Source organism: Scyliorhinus torazame, chromosome 12 (genome assembly GCF_047496885.1).
Source record: "Scyliorhinus torazame isolate Kashiwa2021f chromosome 12, sScyTor2.1, whole genome shotgun sequence".
Taxonomy (NCBI): Eukaryota; Metazoa; Chordata; class Chondrichthyes; order Carcharhiniformes; family Scyliorhinidae; genus Scyliorhinus; species Scyliorhinus torazame.
This window is the reverse complement of record NC_092718.1, coordinates 212,320,519-212,338,430: the sequence shown is the minus strand read 5'-3', so window position 1 is coordinate 212,338,430 and position 17,912 is coordinate 212,320,519. Positions and strand designations below refer to the sequence as shown.

Below are 17,912 nucleotides of genomic sequence, written 5' to 3'. Positions count from 1 at the left end.
CACAGGTCACTGAAAGGGGCAACACAGGTGGAGAAGGTAGTCAAGAAGGCATACGGCATGCTTGCCTTCATTGGCCAGGGCATTGAGTATAAGAATTGGCAAGTCATGTTGCAGCTGTATAGAACCTTAGTTAGGCCACACGTGGAGTATAGTGTTCAATTCTGGTCGCCACACTACCAGAAGGATGTGGAGGCTTTAGAGAGGGTGCAGAAGAGATTTACCAGAATGTTGCCTGGTATGGAGGGCATTAGCTATGAGGAGAGGTTGAATAAACTCGGTTTGTTCTCACTGGAACGAAGGAGGTTGAGGGGCGACCTGATAGAGGTCTACAAAATTGTGAGGGGTATGTATAGAGTGGATAGTCAGAGGCTTTTCCCCAGGGTAGAGGGGTCAATTACTCGGGGGCATAGGTTTAAGGTGCGAGGGGCAAGGTTTAGAGGAGATGTACGAAGCAAGTTTTTTTACACTGAGGGTAGTGGGTACCTGGAACTCGCTGCCGGAGGAGGTGGTGGAAGCAGGGACGATAGTGACGTTTAAGGGACATCTTGACAAATACATGAATAGGATGGGAATAAAGGGATACGGACCCAGGAAGTGTAGAAGATTGTAGTTTAGTCGGGCAGCATGGTCGGCGCGGGCTTGGAGGGCCGAAGGGCCTGTTCCTGTGCTGTACTTTTCTTTGTTTTCTTTGTGTCTGCGTGGGTCTCGCCACCACAACCCAAAGATGTGCAGGGTGGGTGGATTGGCCGTGCTAAATTGGGAAAAGAATGAATTGGGTGCTCTAAATTTATTTAACAAAGGTTAATGCGCTTCTTCACAGCATTCCTAATCCATTCGCTCCCACATGCTCCCTCTGCTGTGAACAGACCTGTAAGTGATGGAAGTACACGCTGGTGTCCACGCAGTTCAAAATGCCCCCTTCAGACTCATCCAGCAGTAAAATTCATAAACACACACTTGGCAAAAAGGGTTTGAGTCATTTTTCACAATGTTGAGTGGCCAGAGTGTGAACATTTTAAAACGGGGAGAATGTGCGCTTCATTGAAATCCCAATGACAACACTCGAGTTCTAATTAAGGAGGGAATTAAAGAGGATTCCTCGTTTCACCAAGCGAGGAGTAGCTGCTCTCCCGGCAAGTTCCCAGCAAGATGAAAGCAAGACACTTTTTAGCAGTGCGGTGCTCAGACGTAGAGGATGCAGTCGCCACAGCGATCAAGGCAAGTGGGGAAACTCGTTCAGAGAGATGGCCGGAAGGGGGGGGGCTGCGTCCAGGACTGGCAACAATGGTGCACGGGAAGACGCAGTCTGATCCACAGCTAGCAGGGAAAGAGCTTCAAACCAGGAAGCAAAGCATCAAAGTGTTTCTGAGTTTCTCAGAGATCGGCTCTCATTACTGCAATAGCTGGGAACCCTCCTGGCTTCCCAAGACGTTGTTGAAAGCTCGAAGACTGGTAATATTTCTGACTGGTGGATAGAAGCGACTGAACTCAATGTCAGTGGCGATTCCCAGTCTATTGTCTACACCGCATCTACCCCCAAAAATCACTGGGTGCTTCCAGTGTGGTAGTAAGCAATAAAAGGTCTGCAGGACCCCCCTGGCGGTATGGTAGCACAGTGGTTAGCACTGCTGCCTCACAGCCCCAGGAACACAGGTTCAATTCCGGCCTTGGGTGACGGTCTGTGCGGAGTCTGCATGTTCTCCCCGTGTCTGCGTGGGTTTCCTCCGGGTGCTCCTGTTTCCTCCCACAGTCCAAAAATGTGCCGGTTAGGTGGGTTGGCCGTGCTAAATTGCCCTTGGTGTCCGAAGATATGTCTATGTGGGGGAGTGGGCTTGGGACGGGCGCTTTCGGGGGGGGGGGGGGGGGGGGTCACTGCGGACTCGATGCACTGTAGCAATTCTATGATTCTAATAAACCATTTCTGTATTGACCTTGGATGTCAAACTGAATTTAAAAAAAACTTTTTCCAGAGTTACAAAGCCAGGGCTCAGAGTGCAGACAGGAGCAACCCCCAAATCCAGCTCCTTGCCTGCTCCAAATCAATTACAAAGCCAGGGCTCAGAGTGCGGACAGGAGCAACCCCCAAATCCAGCTCCTTGCCTGCTCCAAATCAGTTACAAAGCCAGGGCTCAGAGTGCGGACAGGAGCAACCCCCAAATCCAGCTCCTTGCCTGCTCCAAATCAGCGTTACAAAGCCAGGGCTCAGAGTGCGGACAGGAGCAACCCCCAAATCCAGCTCCTTGCCTGCTCCAAATCAGCGTTACAAAGCCAGGGCTCAGAGTGCGGACAGGAGCAACCCCCAAATCCAGCTCCTTGCCTGCTCCAAATCATAGTTACAAAGCCAGGGCTCAGAGTGCGGACAGGAGCAACCCCCAAATCCAGCTCCTTGCCTGCTCCAAAAAACAATTCACATTAAACCCGATTCATGGTCCCCACAAGAAAGACATACCAGATCTTAGCCAAAAGGCCAAGCAGATACTACACTTGACCTTAGCCAAAAGGCCAAGAAGCGATTAACAGTCAGATTCCCAGCCTGGCTTCGCTGGAATTATTCTTGCCTCTGAGCCAGGTGATTGCAGCTTCAAGTCCTGCTCTCGGGGTTTAACACAGGCCGACACCCCCAAAACAGTGAGAGCACAATGAAGCGCCGAGGCAGTGCAATCTCGAGGGAGCTCGGTCCTGTGGAAATGAGGTCCTGTGGGAGCATGGTCCTGTGGGAGCACGTTCCTGTGGGAGCGCGGTCCTGTGGGAGCGCGGTCCTGTGGGAGCGCGTTCCTGTGGAAGCACAGTCCTGTGGGAGTGCAGTCCTTTGGGAGAACAGTCCTGTGGAAGCACAGTCCTGTGGGAACGCAGTTCTATGGGAACGCAGTCCTGTGGGAGCTCAGTCCTGTGGGAGCTCAGTCCTGTGGGAGCTCAGTGCTGTGGGAGCTCAGTGCTGTGGGAGCTCAGTGCTGTGGGAGCTCAGTCCTGTGGGAACACAGTCCTGAGGGAACGCAGTCCTGTGGAAGCATGGTCCTGTGGGAGAACGGTGCTATGGGAGCTCGGTCCTGTGAGAACTCAGTCCTGTGGTTGCATGGTCCTGTAGGAACACGGTCCTGTGGGAGCACGGTCCTGTGAGAACTCAGTCCTGTGGCTGCACGGTCCTGTGGGAACACGGTCTTGTGAGAACCCCGTCCTGAGGGAGCAAGGTCCTGAGGGACGCGGTCATGTGGGAACGCGGTCATGTGGGAGCAGGTCCTGTGGGACACAGTACTATGGGACACAGTACTATGGGACACAGTACCATGGGAGAATGGTCCTAACGGAGCACAGTCCTGTGGGAACGCACTCCTGTGGGAGCAAGTCCTGTGGGAACGCAGTCCTGTGGGAACGCAGTCCTGTGGGAATGCATTCCTGTGGGAACGCAGTCCTGTGGGAGCAGGTCCTGTGGGAACGCAGTCCTGTGGGAACGCAGTCCTTTGGGAGCAGGTCCTGTGGGAACGCAATGTTAACGGAGTGGCCATAGATTTACAAATGAGGCGTTAAACCAAGATGCTATCTGTTTAGAGTGTTCATCTTTTTTTATTCATCCATGGGGATGTGGGTTTCACTGGCTGGACCTGCATTTATTGTTCGTCCGCGAGGACAATTAAGAATCAACACATTGTGGATCGGGAGTCACATGTAGGCCAGTTAAGGACAACAGATTTCCTTCCTTGAAGAACATTAGTGAATCAGGTGGGTTTTTACCACAACTGACAATGGCTTCATGGTCATCATTAGACTTTTAATTCCGGATTTATATTGAATTCAAATTCCAATTCTGCCATGGTGGGTTTCGAACCCAGGTTCCCCCTGGGTATTTGGATTGCTGGTCCTGCACAATACCACTACACCACATTCCCTCGCTAAACCAACTCCCCCAAAACAGATTAAAGGACCATCCATGGGTGCCTCAAACTCACTACCGCTAGATCCCTTGTCCATTTCCCAAATCTTCAATCTAAACCTCTGCTGCCTTATCCCGTCGTGCTTAGCAAGTGACTCCATTCCTGACCGGAATTCCGACGCCGACTCCCAGAAGGTAGAATTTTTGGCCTTTGTCTTAAATCCCTCTGAGATTTCTCCCCAGTCTGAGAATCTCCTCCAACCTCAGAGCTTTCACCTCCCCCCCTCCAACTCCCTGCTTAAGCCAACAGGGGGCAGAATCACGCCAGTCACTGTGGTGGGCTCTGTTGCCCCCACCCATTTCGGCTGGATCGGGCTGTGGAACATCCACGTGCTATCTGCTGGTGCTCTTCTCGTTGTTGTTTCAGACAGGGAGGTTTAATCAGGATCACAACCAAATTCTCACGATTTCCCAGGCTATTCATTACTGATAACTGCAGGTGTCGGAGAGAGAGATGCAAACTAAGCACCAATGAATGACACTCTCTGCTCCTTCATCATTAGGCATTCCCTGCACATCCATGACCCGAATCAGTCGGATTTGTTTTTCAAACAGAACAGGTTTATTTTTAAGTCTGGGTGTCTGCAGCAGCTCTGAGTGACCGCTCTGCCTCATCCATACAGGACAACACACAGCCAGACAGACTGACCTTGCATTCACATATCGGCCGGGATTCTCCAAAATCCCGGCTAAGTGATGACGCCGGCGTAAACACTGGAGTGTTTCACGGCGACGCCAACAAGCCTCTTGTCCCAGCGATTCAGTGGCCCACAGGGGGCCAGCACAGCGCTCGAGTGCTGCACGCAGCTCCGGCGCCGATACGCGGCCCTGCACTGCCGGCGCGGGCCCTCGCGTGCCGGATGTTTCCGCGCCGGCGCCATGCAATATGGCAGATTGACACAGCGGCCCGGTGCAGAAGGTGGTAAGCCCCCCCCCCCCGGATCACACACGCCCGGCGATCGGTAGCCCCCGATCGCGGGCCTGGCCGTCGTGGAGGGGCCCCCCGCCCCCCCCCCCCCACCAGGACGGCCAGCGCGGCCGCGGGTCCGAGCTCCCACCAGGTGGAACCAGGCCGGTGGAACTCGGCCTGTCGATCGCGGAGAATTGGCACGGGGGCACGTCGACCGCGCGCACTCGCGACTGCCGCCGATTATCCAGTCGCTGGAGAATCGCTTCCCGCCGTCAGAGCGTGGCGGGAATTTCTGGCGTCACCGGCAATTCTCCGACCCGCTGCGGGCTCGGAGAATCCCGGCCCACATCTTTCAGAACCTCAGGACATCCCACGGCGCTTTCGCCGAGGAGCAGATACCTCCTGAAGTACAAACCCTGTTGTAATTCAGGAAACGCGGCAGTCAATTTGCGCACAGCAAGCTCCCACCAATAGCAATGAGGGAATGACCAGATAATGTGGCCTTGGTGATACTGGTGGAGGGGGTAAATGTTGTCCCGGGGATCCGGGGAGAACTCGGTGGCTCGTCTTTGACAATAGCGCTGTGGAGTTTTTTATGGCCACGTGAGAAGGCAGTTGGTTTGATGCCTTATCCACGAGGCAATCCGCTATCAGGGAAGGCAAGGTTCGAAAAGCTGGGCCAAGATCACCCCATTGAGACTCTCACTTCCCCAACTCACATTCCCGGCGTTTCGGCTTTTCGGGATGAGGGAAGAACTGGGATAAAACAATCAGTAATAAATAAACTAAGTGGGATGATTCACAGCTGTGGTCAGCCTATCACCAGCTAACACAATTCACATCTACCACGGAGTCAGCAGAGATTGGGAGGTACAAAGCAGAGGCGAGCATCATCCCCAAATGAGGCACCCAGGTTTGGATTGGGGCGGGGGGGCGGAGGGGGGGACGGCTCCTGGTCCTGGCGCTCCGCAAACTCAGCTCAGCCTCCCGCTGGGGAATTGTGCGAGTGAGGGATGCGGCCCGAGAGAGGGAGTGCCACACTCGCAGGTCAGGCATGTTCCAAATTGCTCACAAGGAAGGCTCTTGAATTTCGGTTCCAATGTTTTCCTGGCCATTTGCGCACCGACGCGAAGGTGAAGTCATCCCACACTCTGCTCTTTCTGCTTTAACCCGGCACCGGGTTCTGCTTCCCCATTACTCCAGTGCTTGCTGACATGTATTAGCTCGCCTCTTGGTTAAGCAATGCCTTGATTTCAAAGTTCTCGTCCTTATCTTCAATAATCTGCAGGTCCTCGGCTGCCCACATCTCTGTAATGTTCTCCCACCTCCGAGATATCTGTGTTTTTCCATTAGTCACCGCTCCACGAGCTCAGCTCGCCAGTTGAGAGAGATAACTCGCGGATTGGGATTCCATGTTTAAATGCAGCGCCGGTCTTTTGACCCCCCTCAGCCAAACGCACTGCAGCCTCTGGACCCCAACCACTGCACCCAGCTTACCTCTTCCAGGGTCCTCTTCAGGGCAAGATACCCCTAGGCCCGATCCCTAGCATGGGCAACCTGGGTCATTGCACTGCCTGTCTGGTACCCTGGCACAGACCCTGCGAGCCTGGTAGTGACACTGCCAGGGTATCCCGGTGATGGTGCCAAGGTACCAGCCTGCCCAGTGTCTGGCGTGTCTGGCCACCGGGGGGGGTCTCTAATGGCCTGGGAGATTCCACCCCCCCCCCCCCACACCTCGGTGCCATTATGCCTGGTCCACGTTTGTGAAAACCAACGCTAAAACGGCGGGGTCTTGGGGCTGTCTCCCAGGCGAGGCCATCCAGAAGCCGGGAGAATATGGCGCAGACATAATTAAACGAGCCTCACGGCTAACTCAAATATGCTAATCTGGACCTGGCCCAGTGAGGGCAAGGTCCAAACCGTGACATCTCGCGAGATTCCACTGGAGCTCATCTCGCGAGGCGTTTCCAGAGTTGTGAGACGTTTCGAGCGTCGCGAATCTCGCGAGAGGCCTCTTGCCAGGTTCATCGGCCTCGTCATGTCACCAGGTCGGGCGCGACCAGGCCATTAAATCGCGCCCAATTCCTCCTTCGGTGGCTCAGTGACGCTTCTCGTTTGATTACACCCCTGTGGAGCATTTTACAGTCTTGCAGCTGCTACCTAAATGCAAGTCGCTGGAATCGAACTAGCTTTCAGGTGACCCAGAGCGCACGTGAAGGAGGTTCCCCACCATCCTCAACCGATGCAGGTTACAAGGAGGCAGCAAGAAAGATGCCCCTGGCGATCTGTACACTGAAGGCAGGGGGAGAAAAATCATTGTCGCTACTTCAACAAGCAACTTCTGCAAAAGCATCCCATGGCACCACTTTGAAGAGGAGCAGGGGGAGTATCTTGGCCAATATTTACCCCTCAACCAACATCTGGTCAACCTGAGCTGATGCTACAATGATTGCGGGGGGGGGGCACATTAAATATTTTGGGCAAAAAACACGGGGAGACTTGAGGAATATTGGTGGAGTGGTGATAACCTTGGAACTCAGTCTGCGGGAGTGGTGAAAACGAAAGCTGGCAATAATTTCAAAAGGATGTGTACTTGAGGGAAATAAGCTAGCAGGGCTAGGGGGACGGGCTGACTGAGAGCCAGCATGGGCAGAGTGAACTGTATGGCCTTCCTGTGCTGCAATGGCTCTATTATCATAATGCTGTTTGTGGGAGCTTGCTGTGCACACACCATCATCGGCTATGTCTCCGACACTTCAAAAAGGAGCTGATTGGCTGTGAAGCACTTTGGGGGCATGCCGAGGCGGTGGGCCGAATAAAGGCACGTCTTTCCAGCTTTCGTTGATCAGTGATATAAACGGAAAGTTACTGTGTATTTATTGAATTTGGAATAATCATCCCGGCTGGAATTTAATCAGCGTCAATTTCAGTAACAGTGCCTCTCTGCTCCAGGAGGTCGGACTGAAAAGGGGGGCGGAAAAAGGCAAGCTCTGGTTTCTCGGAGATGAAATCGAGTGGTTTTGCTATCGTTCCGTCAGGCTCATTCCAGGGCGGATGTCGCTGGGAGCTGTCCCTGCCAGGCAGCTCAGCTCATAGCCACTGTCAGCGTAAAGTAGGTCAACAGGCAAAAGCACAGAACCAGCTTCACACTGAGCCTGTGTCTGCAGATCCCTCTTCGAATCAGCTACCGATGGTCGTGTTGTAATCAATCCCGCGATCAACAGCGAGCAAGCAGCAGTCCAGTGGCTTCATCGTCAGTAAAAAAAAATCACAGATGAGTGTCGAGTCCATCTTCCAGTGAAATTGACAGGAAAATGGATAAAGTCTGACCAAATCAAATCCTGTCGCTTTGCCTTATTGGGGAGACGTGAACGAGGGGATGGTTCGCACGTCAGATTCAGCCCGGATAGAGCTGCGTTTGAGTGCTGCGCGCACTCAGCAATCTTTACTTAAAGTGGTGATGCAGCCCGTTTAATAAAAGCAGCGAGCTGCGGGATAAACCCTCCCGCTGTGTGGACAGCCGAGAGTTACTGAGCTGCTCTCCGACAACAGAGAAGGTCAAGTCAAGGTATCATCAAAGTCGTGAAAGTAAACAAGGAGGAACTATTTTCACTGGCAGGAGGGTCAATAACCAGTGGAGTCAAGAGTTAAAGCAAGTTGCAAAGAGGAATTGAGGAGAATGCTTTTCTATTCTTTCCCGGGGATGTGGGCGTCGCTGGCTAACCCAGCATTTATTGCCCATCCCTGATCGCCCCGGAGAAGGTGGTGGGTGAGCTGCCTTCTTGAACCGCTGCAGTCCCTGGGGTGTAAGTGCACCCAGGGTGCTGTTCGGGAGGGAGTTCAGCGACAGTGAAGGAGCGACGATGTATTTCCAAATCAGGATGGAGAGTGGCTTGGTGAGGGGTTTGTGGGTTGCGGGGTTCCCGTGTGGCTGCTGCCCCCGGTCCTCCTGGGTGGCAGAGGTCTCACGTTTGGAAGGTGCTGTTGAGGAGCCTCGGTGAGTTGCTTTTACACAGAGTTGCGATGATCTGGAATGCGCTGCGCAAACGGGCGGGGGAAGCAGATTGATTAGGAATTTCCAAAATTTCCTAAATGGTGGATGTGTGGGTCAGACACATTCCGGACAGATTTGCACAGCAAACTCCCACAAACAGCAAGCTCATAGCCAGCAGATAATCTGTCGCTAGTGATTGAGGGATAAATATCGGGCAGGACAAGGTGGGGAATTGTCCCTCCTCTTTTCACACCAATTCCTCCCTGAACCACGCTGCCTCTCTCTCCTCCTCTACAACACTCCACCTTGATAATCTGCTTCTGTGACTCAGGGTCACCAATAAGCACGCCTGTGAAGTAACCTGGAAAGCTTTGCCACATGAGAGATGGCCGACAAATGCAAGCTGCCGTTTCCGTTGGACTAGAGGCCGCAGGATCACTTGCACCATCTAAGAGGGAACACCGCATCTAAAAGACAGAGGGCGGAATCTTACCAAAAAATGGCAAAGTGTCGGTCCCGGCGAGAGAAACGGAGTGAAAAAGTCGGCGTGATTTCTCACAGACTCTCTCAAAGAAAAGTTTTTCTCTCCACGTGAATCGTGCCTCGTTCTTGACACCCTCCCCGGGAAAACTCAATCACTGGGGAGCTCCATTTAGACGCTTCCCCAGCACTCATTCCAGATCCAGTCCGGGAAGGGGGGGGGGGGGGGCAGCACGAAAGCCAGCTCCGCGTTTCACCGAGGGTCGGTGAGCAAATGTGAGAACCCCAAGGTCCATCATTCCTCAAGCCTCACCTGAGTAAACATGTTGCATTATTTATCCCCTCGATGTACTAATGTCATCTCACTTCCCTTGCAGGCCAAGCAGACAAGCAGCCCCGACCACCCTGGCATCCCCCGAAACCACTGACCCAAGCAGCTCTGAGGGAGACTTATCAGGTATAACCATTGGAGAGGTGTCACAGCATGTCCGCCGCAACCTCCTCCAGCACAAATACTCACACCTCAGTGCGATTAGCCAGTAGGCAGGTTTCTGGGTCGCTCCCTAGTGAGCACAGTTGGTCCACAGCAGGTGGAGGCTGTCCGTCCCACGGTGGGGGATGTCCGTCCCACGGTGGGGGATGTCCGTCCCACGGTGGGGGATGACCGTCCCACGGTGGGGGATGTCCGTCCCACGGTGGGGGATGTCCGTCCCACGGTGGGGGATGTCCGTCCCACGGTGGGGGATGACCGTCCCACGGTGGGGGATGTCCGTCCCACGGTGGGGGATGTCCGTCCCACGGTGGGGGATGACCGTCCCACGGTGGGGGATGTCCTTCCCACGGTGGGGGATGTCCTTCCCACGGTGGGGGATGTCTGTCCCACGGTGGGGGATGTCCGTTCCACGGCTGAGCGTTTCAATTGCATGGTGCAGGCATGCACGATGGAATCCACGATGGAATCCCACGAGGGAATCCACGAATGTCAGTGCCAGAGGATGGCGGGGCTTCTGGCTCTCACTCCAGCTGCCTCTTTATCCCATGGAGGAGCACAGGGCCCCCAGGCACCCAAAGGGAAGAGGCCGGGCAGGAGCGCAGCCCGGGGCCCTCCACCAGGGAACCCCAGGGGTGTCCAGTCCACCTGACACCCTTCTCCCTGTGAGCGATCCACCTCTGGCCCCGGACACCGAGGAGGGCAGCACTGCAACGCCCGTGCCCGAAAGTAGGCCCAGCCCCTCGAGGTCCAGGACCCCAGGGGACGCCCACCAAGATAATCTCAGGCAACAGGTCGTGGAAAGCAGCAAGGTGCCTCAACCTCAGCCGTCGATCCTTGGCAGACACCTGGACGTAATGGGAGAGTGAGGAAGAGTAGGAAACTATGGCACCTAGTGGGTATGGGTGAACATAGGCAGAGTTAAGATGAGCCACCACTGTAAATAGGCAGTTGTAAATAAATATCACTTTGTTCACTAGATCTCCACTCTGTCACTTCATGGCGCCATGCTCCGCGAACTCCCACCCACCATCCCTGTGCAGTGTGAGGATGGCAGTGCTATGTCGCTGCTCGGCCTTTTGGCTAGGATGAGCGGGAGGTCAGGTGGAATGCCTGGTATGTCTCTCTTGTGGGGACCATGAATTGCATTCAATTTGAACTGGTCTTTGGAGCAGGCAAGGAGGTGGATTCGGAGTTTGCCCCTGGCCACACTCTGAGCTCTGACTTGGTCACTCTGATGAAGACATTTTAAAAAGAGGATGGAAGCACAGTGTCTCTGCCAGCTCCCACGCTGATGACTCAGTGAGGACACACTGCTGCAGGCAACCCCTCCAGCATCAATGCTCAGGCTGACCCACCCCGGAAGTGAGTTGGAGGAACACAGCAGGACCCCTGATCTCAAAGGGGGTTGTAGCAGATGAGAGCTCATCCCGTGTCTCTGGACACCGCGATAAACCCATTCATTGGCAGGACGCGTTCATCTCTCATCAGGCGGGATTCAGACGTATCATTGAGGAAGAGAGGGGCATCGCTCTGTCCTCAATGCAAGTCATCATCATTCGTCTGCCGAGACCAGCCAATGGCTTTAGAGCCCTGCGCATGGTATCAGGATCCATCACGGAAATCTACTGCTGGCACCACACTAATGCTGAGACCACAGCCCCCACACTTGGCGATATCCTCACCCCTAGTCCTGCTCATCCCCACACCTAAAGACTCTGAGAGAGTCCTTAGCCCGACAGTCTAGTCCATGGCATGAGGTTCTTCCCCCTCCTCCGCGGGTTGTCCCTCGCCGCCCTCCATGACCCCTTTCTCATCTGAGATGTGCACTCGCCCATCTCCTCCGGGTCCAGGTGCACTCCCCTCTGCAGCACCAAGTTGTGGAGAGCGCAGCAAACCACAATAATGTGAGACGCCCTATGGGGGGGGCTGTACTGCTGCTGATCCATCACAGGTAGATGAAACGCCAACTCGACAGGCTCCCTGATTCTCCAGGATCATGCACAGAAAAGGAGGAGACGACCAAAGTGAGCGGAGAGGATTCCTGACAGCCCTGTCCCTCGACTCCTCTGGGTCCTCCACCGTGCTCTTCCCCCTTAACCAGTGTATGCCCGCAAAGTCTTGCACCCTCTCCTCTCATATCCCCAATCCTGTCCTTCTCAAGTCCACCAGAATTACGCACCTGGACTTGAGAGTCTCACTGGCACATTCCCTGCATTAGTTAACAGGACGCATGGGACCTGTGTCTGCATCCTCATAGGGCACCTCAAAGAAGCCCCCCATGATGACACGTAACAGAGTGAGTGATGACAGACTTCACCATGAAGGTTGCATCAGTGTATTCTGTCTGATGTAAACTCATGATTGAGCATTGGGGTTCAATGCTTGCGACTCAAATCAGTGGCATTTCTCTTTAGCTTTACATATCTCGTTGGCACTGTTGAGTTGCCATGAAGGGTGAAATTGCATTCCAATCAATTGAGTACTTCTAGTGACAGGAGAGGCACAGCTGATTAGAGTAAAGCCTGCAGTGAGCATGACAAGCACACATCGAGAGGGCACCCTCATTCTCCCATTTCACAACCCTACACACTGATTCCTGAGACAACGCCCGAGACAGCTGCAATTGATATTCAATAGAGCTCAACCCCCTGTTACTCAGAGTTGTGCCTGAGTGTGGGGGTCTACGCACAGTTCAGTTGTGCTTCCCCAAGTGAGAGGGTCTTCATTACTCAAGAGGTGGGGGTGCAAGCCATTCTTGAGGTGCCCACTCTGCCCTTGCAGTCGTGGAAGCCTGCCCAGTTGCCCGCAGTGTTGACCCTCAGTATTCACCTCCTGCTCTCAGTATACACATCCAGTTCTCACTAACGACGGGCACTCCCACTGCAGTGATCTGAGCACCAGTTCAGCGAGGAGGACACAGGAAGGGACACCTGACGGCCAGCTTCCAGAACCCATTAAAGCAAGGGGCTTCTCGAAGTGAATGGAAGGTAAGGTCTGCTAGTGACCCCTCCCCCCCCCGGAGATTGAGTGACTGAACCTTAGCCACGGCCCCGAGTTGTACTTCTCTGCCTGTGGAACTTGGCTGCCTGAGGGGCTCACCTCCGACATCCCTTTCGGAGGCGAGGCCGGCAGGTTCACGCGTTGGTGGATCTGTGTAAATGATGCTGGCCTGACTTTACGCCCGGTGAGTATTTTGTGAGGGGTGACAGCCTGGAGAGAGCGATTGCAGGGGTGACATGAGGCTCCCGCTGCGCGATTCGCACTACTCCACCGGCAATGGGGGGGGGGGTGGCCAGGTACTGGGCAGGGTGGTACCCAGGCACCTTGGCACTTCTGGCACCCGGGGCGGGAGGGGACTTGAGGCAATTGATAGAAAGAGGTTTAAACCGCCTCAGGAAGAACACCAAACTCTCCAGGTTGAATTTGTTTACTGTCTTGAGGCCAACAAGAGATTCTATCCGGCTCATCTTTAAGATCAAATCCTCTCCCCAAAATATTCCGAAACCAGATGTAACAAAAATCCATAGGGGCAAAAAGAAATGACATTTCAGTTTAAATCATCAAATTCATATCATCTTCAGACAATGAAAAATTACCTAATGCACAGGAAACTCAATAGGATTTTCAACCAATCCTTCAATGCTCCACTAAATGTCACGAAAGGACCTCCCCTGTTTTAACCACTACTTAGACAAGTCAAAAATGGCTCTGAAGAAGACTCAGACTCGAAACATCAACTCTCTCCACGGATTCTGCCAGACCTGCAGTTTTTCCGGAATTTTCTAGTTCTACATCAAAGGTGACTCCCACTTGGGTCAGGATGATCCTTTCCAGAGGGCAGGCGATTTGATATCAGGAAGCTCCCAAATATTTCACGGTGAGCTTGCTTTGGAATATTTACTGCTGTGTCATGTCAGGATGTGTCGAGGTTATTGGGCCTGGTCTGAAGCTCAATGGGCATGTTTCCCCTGAAGGCACTAATACTTCAGTGGGATAGGGCGCGTTCACACACCAGGCACCATCCTGGGCAATGGCCGCACACACAATCCATATATATGAACCCAGATGGTTGAGTGTCATGGATCGTTTGCTCACGGAGGGGTAGCACAGATTAGACCGATCCCGTCCTCACAGTACAGCATGGGTAGCAATCAGGAACAGGAAGGCTGCCGAATTGCTTCTCGTGTTTCTAACATCTCGCAGCCCAAAGAGGCCCAGATTCTTACTGCAAGAACCAGGGGCGGGACTCTGTGATGCTGAGGCTAAGTGTTGACGCCGTCGGAAACGCCGTTGCGTTTCTCAACGGCGTCAACACGGCCTCAGGATCAGCAATTCTGGCCCCTACAAGGGGCCAGCACGGCACTGGAGCGGTTCACGCCGCTTCAGCTGCTGATCCCGGCGTCAAATGGGCGCCGGGGGATCTGCGCATGCGCACTGGCACTGACACCAACGCGCGCATGCACAGTGGCACTGACACCAACGCGCGCATGCACAGTGGCACTGACACAAACGCGCGCATGCACAGTGGCACTGACACCAACGGGCGCATGCGCAGTGGCACTGACACCAACGCGCGCATGCACAGTGGCACTGACACCAACGGGCGCATGCGCAGTGGCTTCCTTCAACGTGCCGGCCCCGACGCAACATGGGGCAGGACTACAGGGGCCGGCGCGGAAGAAAGGAGGACACAAGCCAGAGAGGCCGGTCCGCCGATTATGGGCCGCGGTCGCGGGCCAGGCCACATCGGAGGCCCCCGCTGGGGTCGGACACCCCCTCCCCCCCACACAGGCTGCCTCTCCGACCGTTCCACGCCGAGTTCCCAACCGGCCGAGAGCAGGTGTGGACAGCACCGGCGGGACTCGGCATTTTTACGACGGCCGCTCGGCCCATCCCGGGCCTGGAATCGGCGGGCCGGCCACGTAGAGTGCCCCCCGACCAGCGCCACTCTAACCACGCCAGCATAACGGTGCCAATTCACCGCTCTGCGGAGAATCGCGTGCTGGCGTCGGGGTGCGATTCGCGCCGGTCGCGTGGATTCTCCGGCCCGGCCCTGGGCTGAGAGAATCCCGCACCAGAGGTGGCAGACTTAAATAATTGGTACATCATCTGGAAGGGAGATTGAATCATAGAATGGTTACAGCACAGAAAGAAACCTTCCAGCCCATTGCATCCATGATGGCCCTTTGCAATGGCCAACCTCACTCTTTGCCTTTTTTCATTCTTTTTCTATTCGTATAATCATCCAATTCTGTTTTTAAAGTGGTTGAATCTGACTCCCCGCTATCTCAGGCAGTGTATTCCAGATCCTAACCACTCGCTGTGTGAATCTGACTCCCCGCTATCTCAGGCACAGTATTCCAGATCCTAACCACTCGCTGTGTGAATCTGACTCCCCCGCTATCTCAGGCAGTGTATTCCAGATCCTAACCACTCGCTGTGTGAATCTGACTCCCCGCTATCTCAGGCACAGTATTCCAGATCCTAACCACTCGCTGTGTGAATCTGACTCCCCCGCTATCTAAGGCAGTGTATTCCAGATCCTAACCACTCGCTGTGTGAATCTGACTTCCCGCTATCTCAGGCAGTGTATTCCAGATCCTAACCACTCGCTGTGTGAATCTGACTCCCCGCTATCTCAGGCACAGTATTCCAGATCCTAACCACTCGCTGTGTGAATCTGACTTCCCGCTATCTCAGGCAGTGTAGTCCAGATCCTAACCACTCGCTGTGTGAATCTGACTCCCCGCTATCTCAGGCACAGTATTCCAGATCCTAACCACTCGCTGTGTGAATCTGACTCCCCCGCTATCTAAGGCAGTGTATTCCAGATCCTAACCACTCGCTGTGTGAATCTGACTCCCCGCTATCTCAGGCAGTGTATTCCAGATCCTAACCACTCGCTGTGTGAATCTGACTCCCCGCTATCTCAGGCAGTGTATTCCAGATCCTAACCACTCGCTGTGTGAATCTGTCTCCCCGCTATCTCAGGCAGTGTATTCCAGATCCTAACCACTCACTGTGTGAATCTGTCTCCCCCGCTATCTCAGGCAGTGTATTCCAGATCCTAACCACTCGCTGTGTGAATCTGTCTCCCCGCTATCTCAGGCAGTGCATTCCAGATCCTAACCACTCGCTGTGTGACTCTGACTCCCCCGCTATCTCAGGCAGTGTATTCCAGATCCTAACCACTCGCTGTGTGAATCTGACTCCCCCGCTATCTCAGGCAGTGTATTCCAGATCCTAACCACTCGCTGTGTGAATCTGTCTTCCCGCTATCTCAGGCAGTGTATTCCAGATCCTAACCACTCGTTGTGTGAATCTGACTCCCCCGCTATCTCAGGCAGTGTATTCCAGATACTAACCACTCGCTGTGTGAATCTGTCTTCCCGCTATCTCAGGCAGTGTATTCCAGATCCTAACCACTCGCTGTGTGAATCTGTCTCCCCGCTATCTCAGGCAGTGTATTCCAGATCCTAACCACTCGCTGTGTGAATCTGAGTCCCCCGCTATCTCAGGCAGTGTATTCCAGATCCTAACCACTCGCTGTGTGAATCTGACTCCCCGCTATCTCAGGCAGTGTATTCCAGATCCTAACCACTCGCTGTGTGAATCTGTCTCCCCGCTATCTCAGGCAGTGTATTCCAGATCCTAACCACTCGCTGTGTGAATCTGACTCCCCGCTATCTCAGGCAGTGTATTCCAGATCCTAACCACTCGCTGTGTGAATCTGTCTCCCCGCTATCTCAGGCAGTGTATTCCAGACCCTAACCACTCGCTGTGTGAATCTGTCTCCCCGCTATCTCAGGCAGTGTATACCAGATCCTAACAACTCGCTGTGTGAATCTGTGTCCCCGCTATCTCAGGCAGTGTATTCCAGATCCTAACCACTCGCTGTGTGAATCTGACTCCCCGCTATCTCAGGCAGTCTATTCCAGATCCTAACCACTCGCTGTGTGAATCTGTCTCCCCGCTATCTCAGGCAGTGTATTCCAGATCCTAACCACTCGCTGTGTGAATCTGACTCCCCGCTATCTCAGGCAGTGTATTCCAGATCCTAACCACTCGCTGTGTGAATCTGTCTCCCCGCTATCTCAGGCAGCGTATACCAGATCCTAACCACTCGCTGAGTGAATCTGACTCCCCGCTATCTCAGGCAGTGTATTCCAGATCCTAACCACTCGCTGTGTGAATCTGACTCCCCCGCTATCTCAGGCAGTGTATTCCAGATCCTAACCACTCGCTGTGTGAATCTGACTCCCCCGCTATCTCAGGCAGTGTATTCCAGATCCTAACCACTCGCTGTGTGAATCTGTCTCCCCGCTATCTCAGGCAGTCTATTCCAGATCCTAACCACTCGCTGTGTGAATCTGACTCCCCCGCTATCTCAGGCAGTGTATACCAGATCCTAACCACTCGCTGTGTGAATCTGACTCCCCGCTATCTCAGGCAGTGTATACCAGATCCTAACCACTCGCTGTGTGAATCTGACTCCCCGCTATCTCAGGCAGTGTATTCCAGATCCTAACCACTCGCTGTGTGAATCTGACTCCCCCGCTATCTCAGGCAGTGTATTCCAGATCCTAACCACTCGCTGTGTGAATCTGTCACCCCGCTATCTCAGGCAGTGTATTCCAGATCCTAACCACTCGCTGTGTGAATCTGACTCCCCCGCTATCTCAGGCAGTGTATTCCAGATCCTAACCACTCGCTGTGTGAATCTGTCTCCCCGCTATCTCAGGCAGTGTATACCAGATCCTAACCACTCGCTGTGTGAATCTGTCTCCCCGCTATCTCAGGCAGTGTATACCAGATCCTAACCACTCGCTGTGTGAATCTATCTCCCCGCTATCTCAGGCAGTGTATCCAGATCCTAACCACTCGCTGTGTGAATCTGAGTCCCCGCTATCTCAGGCAGTGTATTCCAGATCCTAACCACTCGCTGTGTGAATCTGTCTCCCCGCTATCTCAGGCAGTGTATTCCAGATCCTAACCACTCGCTGAGTGAATCTGTCTCCCCCGCTATCTCAGGCAGTGTATTCCAGATCCTAACCACTCGCTGTGTGAATCTGTCTCCCCGCTATCTCAGGCAGTGTATTCCAGATCC

The 17,912-nt window shown here is 53.9% G+C and overlaps 1 protein-coding gene and 1 pseudogene across 2 annotated transcripts in view; both read right to left on the bottom strand.

The window, feature by feature from the left end:
* dph1 (diphthamide biosynthesis 1) overlaps positions 1 to 17,912 on the bottom strand; it is a 1,014,294-nt gene that overhangs the window by 657,925 nt on the left and 338,457 nt on the right. The gene's annotated exons all lie outside the window — the stretch shown is intronic.
* Positions 2,313 to 2,514, bottom strand: LOC140387566 (U2 spliceosomal RNA; annotated as a pseudogene).